The sequence below is a fragment of the Panthera tigris genome, chromosome B1 (genome assembly GCF_018350195.1).
Source record: "Panthera tigris isolate Pti1 chromosome B1, P.tigris_Pti1_mat1.1, whole genome shotgun sequence".
Taxonomy (NCBI): Eukaryota; Metazoa; Chordata; class Mammalia; order Carnivora; family Felidae; genus Panthera; species Panthera tigris.
Window position 1 is genome coordinate 2296652 of NC_056663.1, and position 17955 is coordinate 2314606.

The 17955-nt window shown below is 42.9% G+C and overlaps 1 non-coding gene across 1 annotated transcript; it reads right to left on the minus strand.

Annotated features, from left to right (window-relative positions):
- Positions 1-5900: 5900 nt before the first annotated feature.
- Positions 5901-6017, minus strand: LOC122238163. Its single transcript, XR_006217125.1, has one exon. It is a non-coding gene; the product is annotated as a U5 spliceosomal RNA (small nuclear RNA).
- Between the last annotated feature and the right edge of the window lie 11938 nt (positions 6018-17955).

Here is a 17955-nt window from a genome sequence, read left to right on the forward strand (position 1 = left end):
TGACATTTTTCATTTATTTAAAAAAAAATTTTTTTTTACATTTATTTATTTTTGAGACAGAGAGAGACAGAGCATGAACGGGGGAGGGGCAGAGAGAGAGGGAGACACAGAATCGGAAGCAGGCTCCAGGCTCCGAGCCATCAGCCCAGAGCCTGACGCGGGGCTCGAACTCACGGACCGCGAGATCGTGACCTGAGCTGAAGTCGGACGCTCAACCGACTGAGCCACACAGGCGCCCCTGACATTTTTCATTTAATATGTATCAACAAAGACATAAATTAGAAAAAAATTGAGTTGTAATGAGAAAATTGTCCTGTAAGGGACATCTCAATAAGTCTTCATCAAAGGAATGCCCATGTAACCACAGCCCAGATTGGAGTAATGGCCACCATATTCTGTTTTGTTTTTTCTTTTTCGCACTTGATTTTTGTTTCTGCTTTTGCCTTCCCAACTTTTTTTTTTTTTTTTTACCTTTGGGGGTTTTGACTGAGCATTTATATTATTCCATTTAGTCTCCTCTCTTGTCATATCATTTATAGTTTTTTATTACACATGTTTTAGTGGTTGCCTTAGAGTTTGCAATATATATATATACATATATATATATATATATACATATACATATGTGTATATATATATATATATATATATATATATGTATATAGACAACCCAAGTTCCAGCTTCAAATAGCACAATAGTACTTCCTGGGAAAGATGAGTGCCTCCTAATAAGAAATCCTAATTCCTCCCTCCTCCCCTTGGGTCATTACTGTCCCTCTTCTCACTTACAAGAGCACAGGAATAGACATAAAATATACACACAAGCATGCATAATTGGTTACATTGTACTTGTATTTTGAACAAACTGTTACCTGTGAGATCCATGAAGAATGAGAAAAATAAAGTTTTTTATTTTTCTTACAAAAAAGAAAAATAAAGGTAATTTCATCTTCACCTGCTCCTTCTTCCGCACTTTTCCTTACTTTCTGACCCCACATGGGTCTCCTCCTATTCCCTGATTTTGCAAACATTTATTCGATTATCACAAGTGCTTGGTCTTATCTGTGTGTGTCTCGTTATTTTTATTATATGCGGGACATTTTATATGTAAAATCATTTGAGTAAACAAATGAAAGACTAAGGTGCTCTCTTCTTTCAAGGCATCATTGCAACAGATTCTGCCAGGCTCTTAGAAGCCTTGGCTACCTGGGTCTAATCAATCACATTTCGGAATTTGAGATAGTTTAATGCTGAGCTTGAATCCTTGTGAATACACGTCTTTTTCTAGCTCACTTGAATTCCTAGACTGCAGAACTTTGGGTACCCAGTCTGAATGGAGAGGAGGTCACCTTCAGCCGTAGTCTCTGCTTCCTGTATCTCCTTCTGTTGATGTTTTCCACAGTGGAACTCAGCCTTTGAATTTTCCCATCTAGAACTGGCATCTGAGTCCTGCGTCACAGGCTCCGAATGCTGGGTTCACGGCTCTGGACCTCCACCGCAGCCCACCCCAGCTCTGGATTTGTAATTCTTCCCTGTATTGTGAGCTCTGATCCTCTGATCCTCTCAAGCTCATGTCTTCCCACTTTCCTCAGCAGGGAGAATGGTTTAAATCAATGAGCTTCCAGTTATGAGAATCAGAAAGGCCAACTCATACTGACTTCTAGAGCCAGGAATCACGTTTTGTCTCTGTATCCATGGTCCAGACAGGGGCTTTGCAAAGGACTTCATTATATACCTATTGAACTGAATTAAACCTTGCAAAGTTTAGAAGAAATCAAAGAGAAATGTTTAAATCAAGGAGTTACAGCTTTCACTTTGGCTTTCCTTCTTGGTTTTTAAATTAATCCACACGAACTTTAGGTAGTTATAAAATAGACGGAAGACATAAGGATTGATTTTTTTAGAGTCTCATAAAATATCCTCTATTGAATTGAACATCAATAACAAGACCAAATCATTTATTAGGCTTCAAGAAATAATGTCAAGTCATAAAGAAGAAAATAAAATTTTAATGTGGTGAAATTTAAAAAAAAAAAAAGAAAACATTTTGTGATGCAGGAGAAGTGCCCTGTTTAATGATGCTGCGGACTGTCTCTTTGGGGGAGGGAAGGTGTGTGCACAGTCCACGAGAGGTGAAAGTCTGCTGTGGCCACGTGGAGTGCCCATGCCGATAACCTAGTGAGGGGGACAGGAGGTGGATGGGGTGGCATGGTCTATGGAACGAAAGTCTCTGAGAGCCAAGTTTCAGCTGCAGATGTATTAGCATCCATGCAACTCTGGCATCACCTGTGGCGAGGACATTTGTCGTTCTCAGGGAGACACGGACACGTGCCACAGGAGTCTGCTTCATTTGGCACCTGGATCGGTGGTTACCAGGCCTCCGCGTTCATTGTAGTCATGTGTGGTTTGGAGAGCCACGGGCATCGCTGCATCATGGCGCTAGAGGCCATTTTAGGATGCTGAAATTAGCCTCCGCTGACACTTTGTGTCTTCGTCACCGCAAAGCAAGGTGCTCAAAGATGATCGAAGCTCAGGTTGGCAGCAGACAACCCTCAAAGGATCATCAGGTGAAAGCAAAGGAAATTAGAAAATGTGCCCTGATTTTCCTTTCCATTTTCCCCAGCCCTCTTACTCTCCTTCCTGTTACAGAGTTGACAGGGTGTGGGCAAACGTTCTTGTCAAATTTCTTTATGGACAAATTTCTTTATGCAGTTGTCCCAACAGAACATATCTGCTAAGCGGGTGAGTATACCGGAAAATAGCTGAAGGTCAGGGCTTTCAGTCACTTCCCAATGGACACAAATGTCTACTTATAACACAAACGTAAGTGATGTTCTCTCGTCTTTGTAGTTTCAAATAATTCCTGGGCAATGAGCTGCATGATGAATCTAGGGAATATGTTTAGAAGGGAACTGTGGTTCACATTCCAGCGGGCCGGAATAAATGATTCCCGCTGTGGGGATGTTATTACATAGGGATGTACAAGAGCTCTTTGCTTACGTGACACGGAGTAGAGAAGCCGGGCAAAGTGGACAATCACGTAGAGGTTTTGTGTAACCCCGAGATCAAAATGAGCCAAACCTGTGACCTCACTCCAGAAAAGGCTGACAAGAGCCCAAACTCATAATTGGAGGCACTCACTGTTCACAACACGTCCTGGCACCAGAATGTGTGTGTTATGGGGCAATTTTGATACGTGATGTGGAGACATGCATTTTTAGTGGCCAATATGTTTTGATTAGGTTGTCATCACTGTGAAGTTTGGGGTTAGTCATGTCTGAAGGACTTTGTTGTAGATGCTGCGTGCTACGCAATCCTACATATTGTCCAACAGATGGCACAGCTATGCAACCTCAGCACATACACCTCTGCGAAGTTCTGATTGGCTTTAGGAAGACAAATGTTTGAAGGGGGACCCGTGGTGCTGTGCAAATGGCTCTTTTAGAAATTGCACAAGATTGGGGCACCCGGGTGTCTCAGTCGGTTAGGCGGCCAACTCTTGATTTCGGCTCTGGTCATGGTCTTGCAGTTCATGAGTTCGAGCCCCGCGTTGGGCTCGGTGCTGAGAGCACAGAGCCAGCTTGGGATTCTGTCTCCCTCTCTCTCTGCCCCTCCCCCTGCTTGTGCTCTTTCCCTCTCAAAATAAAGAAATAAACATTAACAGAGAGAAATTGCACAAGGTCATTCTGGGTTTGGGTTACGGTGGTTCAGGGATGAGCTTAGAACACTGATTCCAGAGCTCGTAAGGCACGAGGAGCCCAGGCTGGACAAGGTGGTGGAGTTCCGAGTGGAGAGGGTAAATGGTAAGCATAACTATCAACACGTGATGGAATCTGACAATGGGAGGGACGGCTTGACTTGGTCCATTCAGGCAGGGATTAACATAAAGCACATTTCTGTCGTGTTCCATTTTGTTTTCTTTAAGGGAGAACTGAACTAGTTTGAAATACGAACCCTAAGATCCAGGGAAGCTAACATCAGCCTCTGAAGGCATGAATTATTCAGATCATGAGGTGCAGAGCATATTTAAAATCATCCGTTGATTTGATACGTTGTCATAAATATGATGTATAAGTGGAATATACTACATCTCACCCCTCCGGATTTATCTTTCTTTCTTTTTTTTTTTAATCTCCAGGGAAGTTGATGGATAATGTGTACATTATCTTTCACCTGGTGGCAGATTTTATTATTATTGAAAGTCTGCCTGTGGATTATTGTAATTGTGCCTAACTCATTTTCTGTGCTGTTGTGTAATAACCTTTTTAACCGATTCCGTAATGGAAAAAGCAGAACCACTTTAAAAAGTAAAGATATAACATTTGATATACCTTACAGCTCATATTCAGCAAAGTCACGGTCACTACCTTAGGGATTTGGCTAGTAACTATTCAAACAGAGATCTCTCTTCTGACCCTATTTGTGACAGACATAAATGGACAGCAAACAATTACACACACACATTGAGTGGAAGTAAGTTTTCCTTCCTGTTGGATTGGTACACTAGCATTGATGATACACCAGACCTGAAGCACGTTGCTGATTAGTACTGGAGAAGTCACAGACCAACAAGAAAATGAAATGTGTTGGGGAGCCTAGGTGGCTCAGGCGGTTGAACATCCCACTTCGGCTCAGGTCATGATCTCACGGTCTGTGAGTTCGAGCCCCGCGTCGGGCTCTGTGCTGACAGCTCGGAGCCTGGAGCCTGTTTCGGATTCTGTGTCTCCCTCTCTCTCTGACTCTCCCCCATTCATGCTCTGTCTCTCTCTGTCTCAAAAATAAACATTAAAAAAATTAAAACAAAAAGAAAATGAAATGGGTTACTAAAATATTAATCTTTTGTTTTAAAATTCAAACGAAATAGTAGCATTTTATGATGGTCTAATTTTGATCCAAGAATTAAAAGGGGCAGGTGTTCATTTACTTGATATGGGTGTATATTTAGTTTTCAGTCATTTAGTTTCCCTCTTAATGAGAATATAAAAGAATGTAGGTTAAAAATATAGAAGGTGAATCAGATTGCAGAGAAAATGAATGTAATTATTCAAGAGATGTGTTTGGTTCTTTGAGGGAGCATTTTTATAGACCCATATTCTTTCTAATAAAGTTTAGTTGTAATATTTAGATACCAACGTATGTTAGAGGTTCTAAAGTATGGTCCACAGATCCGTTTGTGTCAAAGATCCTTACATAACGAAAACCATTTTTAAGATCATCATGTCCACTAGGAGGTCATCTGTCGTTCTCGGCGTGTTGGCTGTTGTCACAATGATACAAATAGAGTGTAAGACCACACTGTACGCCTTCACCTTTACACACTTACACCAAACATTCAAGTACAATAAATTATTGGTTTCACTTAAAATATCCTTGCAAATACACGTCTTCTAAATGGTCTACATAACCAACACGAAGCACTTCCGATACATAACAAAATATGATGCTGGTCTTAAAGAAAAACACCGTGTGATTGTAGGGTCAGTAAGCTGAACTGACCACTGTTTCATAGAAAGTGATTGTTACTTAAAGAATGACTGATGGACAACTTCCCTGTGATATGTCATGACAGACCATTTAAAAGTTTTTCTTGTCATTCAGATATACTTAAGCTTTTTTAAAGTCTATTTATTTATTTTGAGAGAGAGGGTGAGAGGGGCAGAGAGAGAGAGAGAGACAGAGAGAGAATCTAAAGCAGGTTCTGCATTGTCAGCACAGAGCCCGGCATGGGGCTCCAACTCGCAAACCATGAGATCATGACCTGAGCTGAAACAGAGTCCGATGCTTAACCAACGGAACCACCCAGGTGCCCCACCAGATATACTTAAGCTTTAGCAATATTTAGTCTAATGGGCATGTATATTGTCACGACTATTGTCATTGTTTGATACAGAACATACTTTAATACACGCAAAGTTATATATTTCCTTGACATTGGTTTTTAGACTTTGAAATATTTTCCACGGAAATCTTTAGTAAAAGGCGAAAGATTTATACGATCTGAAGAGAAACCAGAGTATTAGACTTTGAAATATTTTCAAGAAATACAACTGTATAAGATAATTGAATCAATTGAACTAAACCCATGTTGAGTAACAGAAAATTTATTTTATAAAATGCTGTGAGAACAAAAACACTAATGTTATACTGATGTAAAAAATTATAAATGAAGTTCAGGTAAATGAAATATCTTACTGTGAAAACCTCTAAAGCTTATGGTCAATTTATGCATATATTATAGAATTGAACATTATAAAATGGTGCCTGTAAGATACCACGGTGAATAACTGTTAAAAATAAATGTCATTAGGTTTTACTAACTGATGCATTATTAGAAGAGCAAAAATGTCTTTCCAGAGGCATCCGTGTGAGAAAATATTGTATTTCTCATTATTCTGTAATCTTTAGCCTGAGAAGTGAAATAACCTTTTTTTTTAAAAAAAAATAAGCATTTTTTGATTTTGAATTCCTTGAGGACTTCTGGTGTGAATACAAATGCAATTTAGTTCTTACATACCTGGTCCTCTTTGAAAGCTTCCATTCATAGGGGCTCATTGTTCATTCGACTCTAAAAAGAATGAAAGAAAACAAGGAACCCAGCCAACGCCATTCCAACACAACATAGCCTGTGTCCCTGTCGTTTCACAGAGTGTGAGCATGTCAGTCCCGTGGTGTTAGGTCAGGCCTGGGCTACACTGCAGCTGACTCGGGTGCTCTTCAGCTGCGTCCAGTCTGTGGCTCTTTCTGTTAGAGTAGCTTTCATCTCGAGAAGGTCTATTTTATTTCTTCTCAAATCTGCTTTGTCGATGTTGATGGTTTCTCCATCACCCAGAAGCTCCCTCTTTTACTTCTTTAACGGACTTGAACATGACCTTTTTCTGTTGTGTGTCGATAACTCAAGAACACTTACATTTCACCTGTTGGAGGCTGTCATTTATTGCTCTGTTGACTTTGAGCCGTGATGGCTTGTTTCTTGGTGGCAGTGACTTTGTGTGTGTTTATGTGAGTGCCTGTCTTTGTGGCTGTGCGTGGGCGTGTACATAGGTGCCTGGATTCCTCAGGAATTCCGTGAGGGAAATCCTCTAGAGAGAGTTTACATTTAATTCTGTCGTGTGTTGTGGCCACCACCAGCCCAAGATCATTTCACTTTACAATTTTAGTATTGAATAATCTCCTTTGGTATTGAAGGAGAACAAAATTGGAGAAGCGACACTACCCAACTTCAAGATCAGACTGTACAGTTACACTCATCAGGACTGTGTGGTGTCCACGAAAGAGACAAAGAGATTGGCGGAACGAAGTAGAGAGCCTAGAAACAGACCCGCATAAACATAACCGACTGCTCTTTGATGAAGGAGCGAGGGAGGGAGCACAATGGATCAAAGATAATGTCTTCCACAAATGGCTCTAGAGAAGCTGGACGTCCATGTGCAAAACACTGTATCTACACACACACTCCCCAATCTTCACAAAAATTATCTCAAAATGGATCACAGACCTCCATATAAAATGAAAAACTATAAAACTCCTAAAAAGTACCAAAGAGAAAATCCAGAGGACCTTGGGTTTGGTGATGACATTTTAGATACAACAGCATCACTATGATGTGGACGTGAAACTAACAGATATTGTATGTCAGTTATACTCCAACAAAAAAAATTGGTAAGCTGGATTTTATCAAAATAAAAAATGTAGGCTCTCTGAGAGACACCATCAGAATAAAAAGACAAGGCACTGACTGGAAGAAAATGTTTACAAAAGACACATCTAATGAAGGACTGTCGTCCACCATATACGAAGAACCCTTAAAACCCAACAGTAAGAGAAGGAACAAGCTGATTAAGCAATGGGAGAAAGGCATTCACAGACCCCTCAGCAAAGATAATATTCAGGTGACTAACAAGCACACAAAAAGGTGTTCCACATCGTATCAAGGAAACGCAAATTGATATAACGAGGAGAGCCAGTAAACACCTATGAGGATGGTCCAAGTCCAGAGCACTGACCACACCACGGGCCGACAAGGATGTGGGGCAACAGGAACTCTCACTAGTCATTGGAAGGAATGCAAAATGGTGCCCCCACTTTGGAAGACAGTTTGGCGGTTTCCTCCAAAACTCAGCAACCTCTTACCATACAAACTTACAATTATGTTCCTTTTCTTTACCTGAAGGAACTGGAAAGTGCTCACACAAAAAATTGCATGGTTGCTAATAACAGCTTTATTCTTATGGCTCGAATCGGAAGCAACCAAGATGTTGTCCTGTAGAGTTGGATGGATACATGAACAGGTACATCCAGACGATGGGATCATTCACTCAGCGCAAACAGTAAATGAGCTATCAAGTCATGAAAAGACATGTAAGACTCTTGAATCCATATCACTAAGTGAAAGAAGCAATCTGAAAATCTACGTATTGCATGATTTCACGTCTATGGCATTCTAGAAAAGACACAACTACAGAGACAATAGAAAGATCAATACTTGCCAGAGGCTGTGGGAGGAGGGACGATGAACAGGTGGAGGACAGAGGGGTTGGGGGCAGTGAGACCACGCTGGGTGACACTGTAATGATGGACACATGTCATCATACATTTGTCCAATCCCACGGCATGTATGACACCCAGAGGGCCCCTGATGTGGACTGTGGACTCTGGGCGACGACGATGTGTGCATGCGGTTCATCAGTTTTAACAAACGCATGACATGGTGAGGGTGCTGGTGGTGGGGGAGGCTGTGTGTGTGCAGGGAGCAGTGGGTACGTGGGGAATCTCTGCGCCTTTTACTTAAAATTGCTCTGAATTTGACATTGCACTACAAAAGGTCTAAAATTTTAAAAATGGTGCGAAGATGGTTCTAACTTTGGGATATTTTGGTGCTGTGACTTTGTCGTTAAACTTGTGCACGTGCAGGATTACGATCAGGACAGCACCCGGTCCAGTCCTTGCTTTCACTCTGCCGCTCAGATCAGAGGCACAGAGCAGTGTTCGTCCCTTATTGCTCCAGTGATGGAGTTTAACATCCCTAATTCATCCACCAGCACTGTCGCCCTGCTGGACCACCAGCTTTCCGTGAGAGTCTCTAACCAATCTGTCCACCTTCCGCTAGACTTGGGAGCATCACCTCCTGTCCCCAGGGCAGGGCAAGCCCCTAAAAACATAAGTCCTCACACCCACGGTCTCCCAGGAAGCACCTTCTCAGGGCTGCCTAGACCCTGGGTTCCGGGTTTCTCTTCCTTCTTGGTCTCCTGTTGATTCTGGTCCTTTTATTGTCATCTTTGAAAAGTTGAATTTTTTTAACTTTTTGTTTTTAAATCTAGTATTTTTTTAACTTTTTTTTAAATGTTTATTTATTTTTGAAAGACAGAGAGAGAGCATGAGTAGGGGAGGGGCAGAGAAAGAGGGAGACACAGAATCTGAAGCAGGCTCCATCCAGGCTTTGAGCTGTCAGCATAGAGCCTGACGCGGGGCTCAAACCCACAAACTGTGAGATCATGACCTGAGCCGAAGTCAGATGCCTAACCGACCAAGCCACCCAGGTGCCCCTAAATCTAGTATTTACAAGTTTTGTGTACAGGAAAAAGTTCCTCAAACTACCTCTGCCGACACGTTCATGGAAACACACTGAATTGTACATTAACTCAACACGGAACCCTTAAGTAATTTCAAACAGAGCCAATGACCTACTTGTTGGAAACACTTGACCTGATCTTCATAGTATTTTGATCAATTTCACAGCTGCTTGTGGGCAAAGTCCGTTATTTATTTATTTCTCATGTCATGAAAAACTTTATTTAATTTTTTAAAAACTGGAGTGTAGTTGACGCACAACGTTGCATTAGTTTCAGGCATACAACATGGTGATTGGACAACTGCATACGTCATATACCGTGCTCACGGCAGGAGTAACTACCACCTGTCCCCATACAACACTGTCACAACACCAGTGACCGTATTCCCTAGGCTGTATTTTTCATCCCTGTGACTTATCCTGGAACTGCAAGTCTGTATTTGTGGACAGTCTTTTATGGAGACACTGGTAGCATATATTAATGGAAGGATCCTACGATTGAAATGATAAGTTAATTAATCTGGTGATTACCATCATTTTTAAAAATCCTATACCATAACAGTCTTATCTTAGATTTAAAATGGAGTGTAAGAGAGAAATTAAAAGAAAATATTTTGATGGTGAAAGATCCTTGTCATATATCCGTCAAAGTATCTAATAACACTCTTTAAAGCCCATTGGATTTATCAGACTTGAGGTTATTATTCCCTGCTGGTTCTACTTTATCTTCTTTTTTGGAGCTTATCTTTTTAACCTAATTGTTGATTTCAGGAAGGTGTTTTGTCGTGTTTCATCAGGTTACCTCCAAATGTTTACACCATGTCTCTCAAGGGTGGGGGTGACTGAGCAAAGCCTCAGTGGTGCCTGGGGTGATTTCTGTAGGGCAGAGAGAGAGGGGTTCCCTCCCTGGGGCAGCAGGTCTGCAGCCTGAAAGCTGGGCAAAGAGCAAAGATATTTCTGGTAAAAATAAGTTTGAACACGATCTGCATTCCTAGCCTGAATTAATCCATTCCTTTGTTTATTTAACTAGTTTTGATGAATGGTTCAAAGAAGAGATTCATGGCTTATGAAAAAAGTCAATGAGCTGGAACTCTGGACATTTGGGTTCTAGCTATCCCACTGCCCTTAATAAACTACGTGATTCAGGCAAAGCAGTTCACACATAGGGCCTCAATATCCTAATTTGTACATTCAGAGGAGTGAGTATATCATTCTTAAATCTCTTTCAAACGTGACCTTGGCCATCAGCCGTCCGTACCTCCTTTCTCTCCTGTTGCCCCGTGTTCACGGACCAGCTGCATTTCCACCATAATTATATTTTCAAGTTGTCTAGTGAAAGCAATTAGCCAATTAAAAAATGTATAGTCCTAGGTTGGAAGGCATCTTTTTGTTATGGAAATGGAACATTTTCATTTGATGCCCCTTATCAAGTACTCCTTTTGGGATGGCACTGCAAATTTCCTTCGAAAGAGTGATGTTCTAAAGATTCTGCGCTGTGAGTCCCAGTGTGAGGGGTCCCCGTGGCTAGGTAAGTGAGCGTGATGGCAGATGCTCTATTTCTAACAGAGCTTGGGATGGGCCGCGGGACTCAGGCCCAGAGCCGTGGGGTAAGTGTGATAGGACTTAGTCATCAAAGCTCACTTCTCGGGAGTAGGGAGTTTGGGCTCTTTGTTGAGCCTTTCAGTCATACATTCCCTGGTCACCCTGCACGATGATACTGACCTTATGGAGATTTTGTAAATAGAGAAACTTCTAGTCCCACCACCTTAACTCAGTCATTGATGTTTCTTTCTGCCCTTTTCTCGTCAGCCTGTCTTCCCTGGTTTCAGACGGTTTGGAATACTTACAACTATACTGCACATACCGCTTAGCATTCTGCCACTTTTTAGATCGTGTTCCATCGTAAGCACGGCACGTTGCTGCCTCGTCTCGGAAGGCATCTGACGGAAGTTTCTCAAATCGCCAACCTCTGTGCACAGGTGCAGTAAGAGTGTCAGTGATGGTGGAGGAGAGCCGATAAAGTGTGAGGGAGTCTGAAAGCGCCCTGCAACCCTGTACGTGTCCCCCACTCCACCTCAACGTAGAGATTTGTAGTGGATACACTCATTTGTGGTGCTTTACATGGGTGTTCTTGTGAAGCCAATCTGGAGGTAGCCATCAAGCTGCTCACTACTTACACTCACCTTGGAGTTTTATTATTCCAGTACTATAACCGAGGAAAATGCTTGCATTACAGAAGCCGTAACATTTAAGACTCCAAATGCATAGGGGCCCCTGGGCGGCTCAGTGGGTTGAGCTTCCAACTCCGGCTTGGGTCATGATTTTGTGTGGGGTTCGTGAGTTCGAGCCCTGCGTCGGGCTCTGTGCTGACAGATGGGAGCCCGGAACCTGCTTCAGATTCGGTGTCTCCCTCTCCCTGCCCCTCCCCCATTCACGCTCTGTCCCTCTCTCTCAAAAACACATAAACATTAAAAATAAAGAACTTGTAAAAAAGACTCTAAATGCATAAATTTTATTTAAAAGAAAACTGTGTCATCATATTCCAGAAGTAAATTTATTTTTACACTGTGTGAAAAGGCCACTCAGTGTTTCCCGTAAAATGCAGGACCATGTGAAATTCACATAACATTACACGGATGTGTAACACACGTGCAAATATATGTACAATATACACAAACTTCTGAGCTCCTACTGGGTGCCAGAGGCATTCTAAATGTTTCATTTATCGTATCTTATTTAACTAAATAAATATGAAGCAAATCCACACTAAAGTTAGTATTTAAAGTAATTATGATGAAAAGCACAGGTCTGCTAAAATTCCAGTATTCATTTTCATCACATGACAAGCAACCATTTAGGCCATCATTTTTATATCTTCATTATTTAAAAATGGGTCTTGATTTTCCCACTCAAGACAAAGCTGTCAGATTTAATTTTGAAAGGGAAAAACATTCCAGCTGCAATAGAATTTCTGTTTTCTACATATCCATCCGATAATTGCATCCATCCCAGGAATAGCTCTCTGCACTGTGAGTAGGGAGAAGAAGAAATCGATTCTAGTTGTCAGGTAATAAACAGCGGAGGGGTTTCTTGGTGCTATCTGAAGCAATTTTTAAAAATGTCACTTGGTGAGAGTTTGAAAATAAAGCTATAATTACTGTGACAATGTGAAGAAAAGGAGCCTTAAACTGTCAAGATAATGCAGCACCCTGTGTATTATGAGGGATGCAGGCCCAGCGTAAGCCCCAGCCACCAGTGATGGGTGCCTGCCTGGTTCAAGACCGGTCACGCTCTGGGGGCGCCTTGGGGGCTCAGTCCGTTGAGCGTCCGACTTCGGCTCAGGTCATGATCTTATGGTTTGTGAGTTCGAGCCTGGTGCCGGGCTCACTGCCGTCAGCCTGTCAGCACAGAGCCCACTTCGGATCCTCTGTCCTCTTCTCTCTGCCCCTCCTCGCAGAATAAACAAAAATAAACAAGCAAACAAACGAATAAATAAGTAAGTAAGTAAAAGAGAAGTCACACTGTGGGCGTAAAACCAGCGATGGAACTGTGGTCCCAGCGCAAACGAGCAGGTGAGTCCTTGTCCGTAGAATCCCACTGACTTCAGGACATTTAAAAATGTATTTATATTCACGTTGGATGACATTTTCTATTTACTATATTCGGTACCACAGGGAGGTAATTTCCATACCAAGAAACCTCTAAACCAGGAGCAAAACCATCGCTGGGTCCCTGGGAGTTCTAAAATGAACTCAGTTAAGGTAAAATAAAACTGGTATTATTCTTAATACATAAATATTTTAGGGGAAGCTTTCATCCCCAAAACACAATGAGGAATTGTATTTTACGATTTTGTACCTGAAACTGTTGCCTTCTACTGATCTGCTACTAAGTATATTTATGTTAATAGTAACATCTGCAGGGAAATTGCAACATCATAAAAATGCAAAATTTATGACCAGTGTCATTGTTAATAAAGAAATGCCTTCAACCAGAATGCTAAAAATATTCACGATAGAGAAAATAGATTAATATTTTAATGAAACCAGAGAATGGTGATAGATTGGAAAACAGGTTATAATCTACGCCCATGTTTTATGATTAGATGGTGAGATTTGCCATAGTCAAAACTTGGCCAAATATTAAAGAACTGTCCCTAATAATTGAACTTGACAATTTAGACTCGATTGCAATGTATTAAGAAATTATTGTTTTCATGAAACTGCTTTTAAAATATAGTTTGTGCCTAATAGGAAGGGTAGGATTTTAAATTATGGGTGGGACAATATTTAAATTATTATGGTTAAGAAATAAGCATTGAAAATTGAATTTGGTTTATTTTTATGGGCACATAAAATTTGGAAAGCAGGGGGAAAAAAGCTCATGTTTTATAGCCTGGTTTCTTAGGAATGGTTTAATCAGATTTATGGTCAATGTTTTCACTGCAAACTGTTAATAACACATCAGATATATGACAGATTCAACATGACACATCAAATAGCTTGAGTTTTTTTGAGCCCATGACTTAACATTTTAGTTTATTTCTGCTCAATAAACATCTATGAAGTTTCTACTCTGTTTTCAACTCGTGTTGGTGTGAACGTTCAAAGTTGAATATAAAATTGTTCTTGACCTCACGTACCTAGTAGTCTAGCACGGGGTGGGGTAGGCACAGGAGTGGGGCAGTGGGCTGGGCACAAAACAGCCTGTCTGAGGGCGGGGGCATGGGGGCAAGGGGAGGGTGTCTGGGGCAGATGCACCAGAACTTACTGACTGGAAGTACCAAGTGCACATAGGGTCATACATGACGTCATCATGGAAACCCAAACAATCCTCTTGATGGCTTCATTCACTCGTTGACACTTAATGATATTTATTCAAACACTTCAAAATACCTACTTTCTATGTCGGCTGCTGAATAAGATAATTCAGCCAAAAACAGCCGCGGACGAGTTTGTTCTGCCATGGACAGAAGGTATAACGGTCTTGTGCACCAGGATACCCTTCAATCTGGTGATCACATCAGTTGGGATATTCAAGACCATGATTATCATCTCTGTCTCCTAGAGGGGGAAACCAGGATTTAAGGAGATTGCGTTATTGGCTAAAAAGAATCATCCTTTTTTTTTTTTTTAAGTTTATTTATGTTGAGAGAGGGAAAGAAAGAGAGAGAGAGAGTCCCAAGCAGGTTCTACACGGTCAGCACAGATCCTGACGTGGGGGCTCGAACCCACAAACCGTGAGATCATGACCTGAGCTGAAATCAAGAGTTGGACTCTTAACTGACTGAGCCCCCGGGGGGCCCCAGGGATCATCACTTCAACAAGTGTCTCTGACCCCCTCACTTAGTTTTAGTCTGCATTATGCTAAGTATTAAGGAAAGCACACTTACAGAATCAGAACGAAGTTCTCCATGTGACCTCCGCATCTGTGTGGCCTCAAGGACGGAATCCCGCATTTTTTAACATTACATGTCCATCTTGTCGACCGCTATTTTGATCATTAGTGCTCTTAGCTATCGCTCAGGTTAACCTTCTATCAGGAGACAATTGTGTCTGAACCTGCAGTCATTTGAAAGCAAATCGCAAATGGCAAGGCAGTGTCTGAGCAAAGGCTTCCCCGCTGAGGTTGGTGAGGAAACTCCTGTGGCCCATGGGCCTGTGCACCTGTCCTTTAGAGATGCCTGAGGTGGCCCAGAACGTCAGAATCCGTGGGCCTCCAGGCAGCTCTGCTCCTTTAGCCCCTGGCCCCTTCCCACTGCTCTCTGGTGGAAGGTTCTGCAACAGGTGGCCCAACCAACAGATCCCCCACAGGCGCACACCAAGTTTCTATACCTTTGCTCCCAGGCCTCCTCCACACCCAGCAAGCCTGCTCTGATGTTCAGGGTGATTGCAGCGGGGAGTGGGCCAGCCCCCCTTCCTGCATAGGAAATTCTAGGGCTTTCTGTGTATCCCTGAGAGACTGGGCACAGGTGTTGGTCCCTCCCAGCCTGCCTTGCTGCACTGGTGTCTCCTTTCCCCTTGCCTTGCTTCTGCGTCCTAGAATCACCTCCCAGATGGATCACTCTGCTTTGCAGGGGAGGGAAGCAAGATACTCGCTAAACCCTGAGAAGTTTCCCTGAGAGCCACGCCAACATGTGGTGGGCACGGAGGACAGGCAGGCCCCTTCAGGAGGTCTGCGATCATAGCACCTTCACTGTTCAAGAAACAGAGATTGATGATGATAGACCGGTTCCTTCCCTCCATCTCAACTGCATTTGCCCCTGGGCAGGGGAGGGGGGCTTAAAAGTTTTTTCATCGGGGAGCAGAGACAGAGACACTGAGACACGGGAAGAGACCAACGGACAGGAGACGCTGTAACTAGTGTGTCAGTGTCCACGCAGAGCCCATGGACGCTGTCACTCTTGGACTCCCCAGTCCCTCCGGGCTCTGCGGCACATCAGGGGTGGGGTCCCTCCAGCCCGAGGACGGGGGCGAGCCTGCTGACCTCGCCAGTGATCAGAGCGTCTGTCAGATCTTCGTTTCCCTCTGAATGTGTTGTCGTTTCCTCCTCCAAGAGCGAAAGCTACCTGAGCGCGAGGCCGCCTTGTGGGCAGGTCCATCCCGTGCCCACGACAGTCCCGTCACACGGGGCTCTCCAAAATTCTCTGCCCAACAAATGCACTTCTCATTCACACACTATTTTAGTAGAAGTGATAGAATATCAGGGGGTACTTATTAATCATCTACCTGGGAGAGCCCACGTTGCCCCGGCTGAAGGGAACCATCCTGCATGACGTCCGCTGGGGGACTGGCCTCTGTCCCTGTCCCACAGGTAAGTCCGACAGGTGCTTACCCATCTTTTTCTTTGATCCCGGTTTTCCTCCCGCCTGGAGCCTCCGACTGCCCTTTCTTCTGACAAACTTCTGCTGAATTAACTCCCCATCCGAACTCTGCCATCTATGACACCTTCCTGATGCCCCGTCACTGCGGCCCAATTAACTGTCTTCTCCGAGCACTTTTGCTCTGTTCAGCCCCGTAGTGGTTATTCGGAAGCTCTCCTTCTAGCTGCACTGGGGTTTCCTCCGGGGCAGGGCCGTGTGTGGTCTGTCATGGACCCCATGGCAGCAGCCAGACCGCGGCCCCTCAGTGTGCTCCAGTGGGTGACCGCAGGGTGGATCATGCAGGCGGGTGACAGCACCGGGGGCCTCTTCTTATCCATTGTGTTCTTCGGTTGTGGCTCAGAGTAATTATTATCACACGAATACGGTATTGTGCACATGCCCTGGCCGGCTCGAAGAATCTGGTCCATGCCAGACTCAGAATGCTGACGTGTTCCTCTCATAGTCAGAAAAAAGGTCATTGGTATTACATTCCTTGTAAAAAAGTATTAGGCATCCAACAGAACAGGTTTCGTTCATGTGCTTGGACATTATTTCCTCTCCTAACATATTTGCGCACACACTGTGCTAAAACAAAGCAAAAAACAACAACAATAAAAATGTGGGGAAAGAATCAAAGACCAAAAGAGCAGAAGGAGGCAGAGAGGATGGAAAGAGAGCAGGCAGGCAGTTGAACTTCTGCTTCTATGCAAGATCCAGAGTTTCAGATATCATTTTAGTTAGAAACCAAACTACGTACGGGCAAATTCACAACTTCTAGAGAAGAGTGTGACGAGTCTAATTACGCCCACTTTCTAAAAGGACAGTTTTGGCACGTCAGAACCGTGTGCCATGATTGTGGAAAAAATTAAAAAGCAAAATTAAATGATATAGTTCAATATACGTGCATGTGTGTGTGCGCACGTGTGTGTGTGTGTGCGTGTAACTCTGGCATGCATGCTTCGGTTTAAAAACTGAACATATGAGCAAAGATGCCGTGTTCTATAACAGCTAGTAAATCTAGCATAATGGTGACGATCACGATACAATTTGGTATCATCAGAACACCGAGAATTATTTTACATGTGGGAAGTGATCTGTTAATTCTTAGTAACTTCCTCTCTTCTTGTTTCGTAGATGATGAAAGCTTGGTTGACTTGCTTTGTGTTGAGATGCATGTTGAAGGTTTTATTCAGATGGTGCAAAGCTCATCTTGCTTTATTTTCTTGTCCTTGACTCGACTTTCCGGTCACGGACAGGGCTTTTCTCTATCAGAGGTCATGAGCCCAGACTCTTAAATAACACGGACAAGTTACGTATTCAAATGTCCCTAATGCCTTACATTCGTATAACTTGGAAGTGACTGCTAGTGAAAGTTTAAGCTTAAAAAAATTATTAATAAACTCCTCTTAACCTTAAAATAAGATAGTGCATCTTGGTATTTAACTTGGAACCAAATGTTACCCGTCCAATCTCTCAGCAGGTAGACACTGAGCGTCCTCCTTCTCAGGCCTTCCAACATCTGACC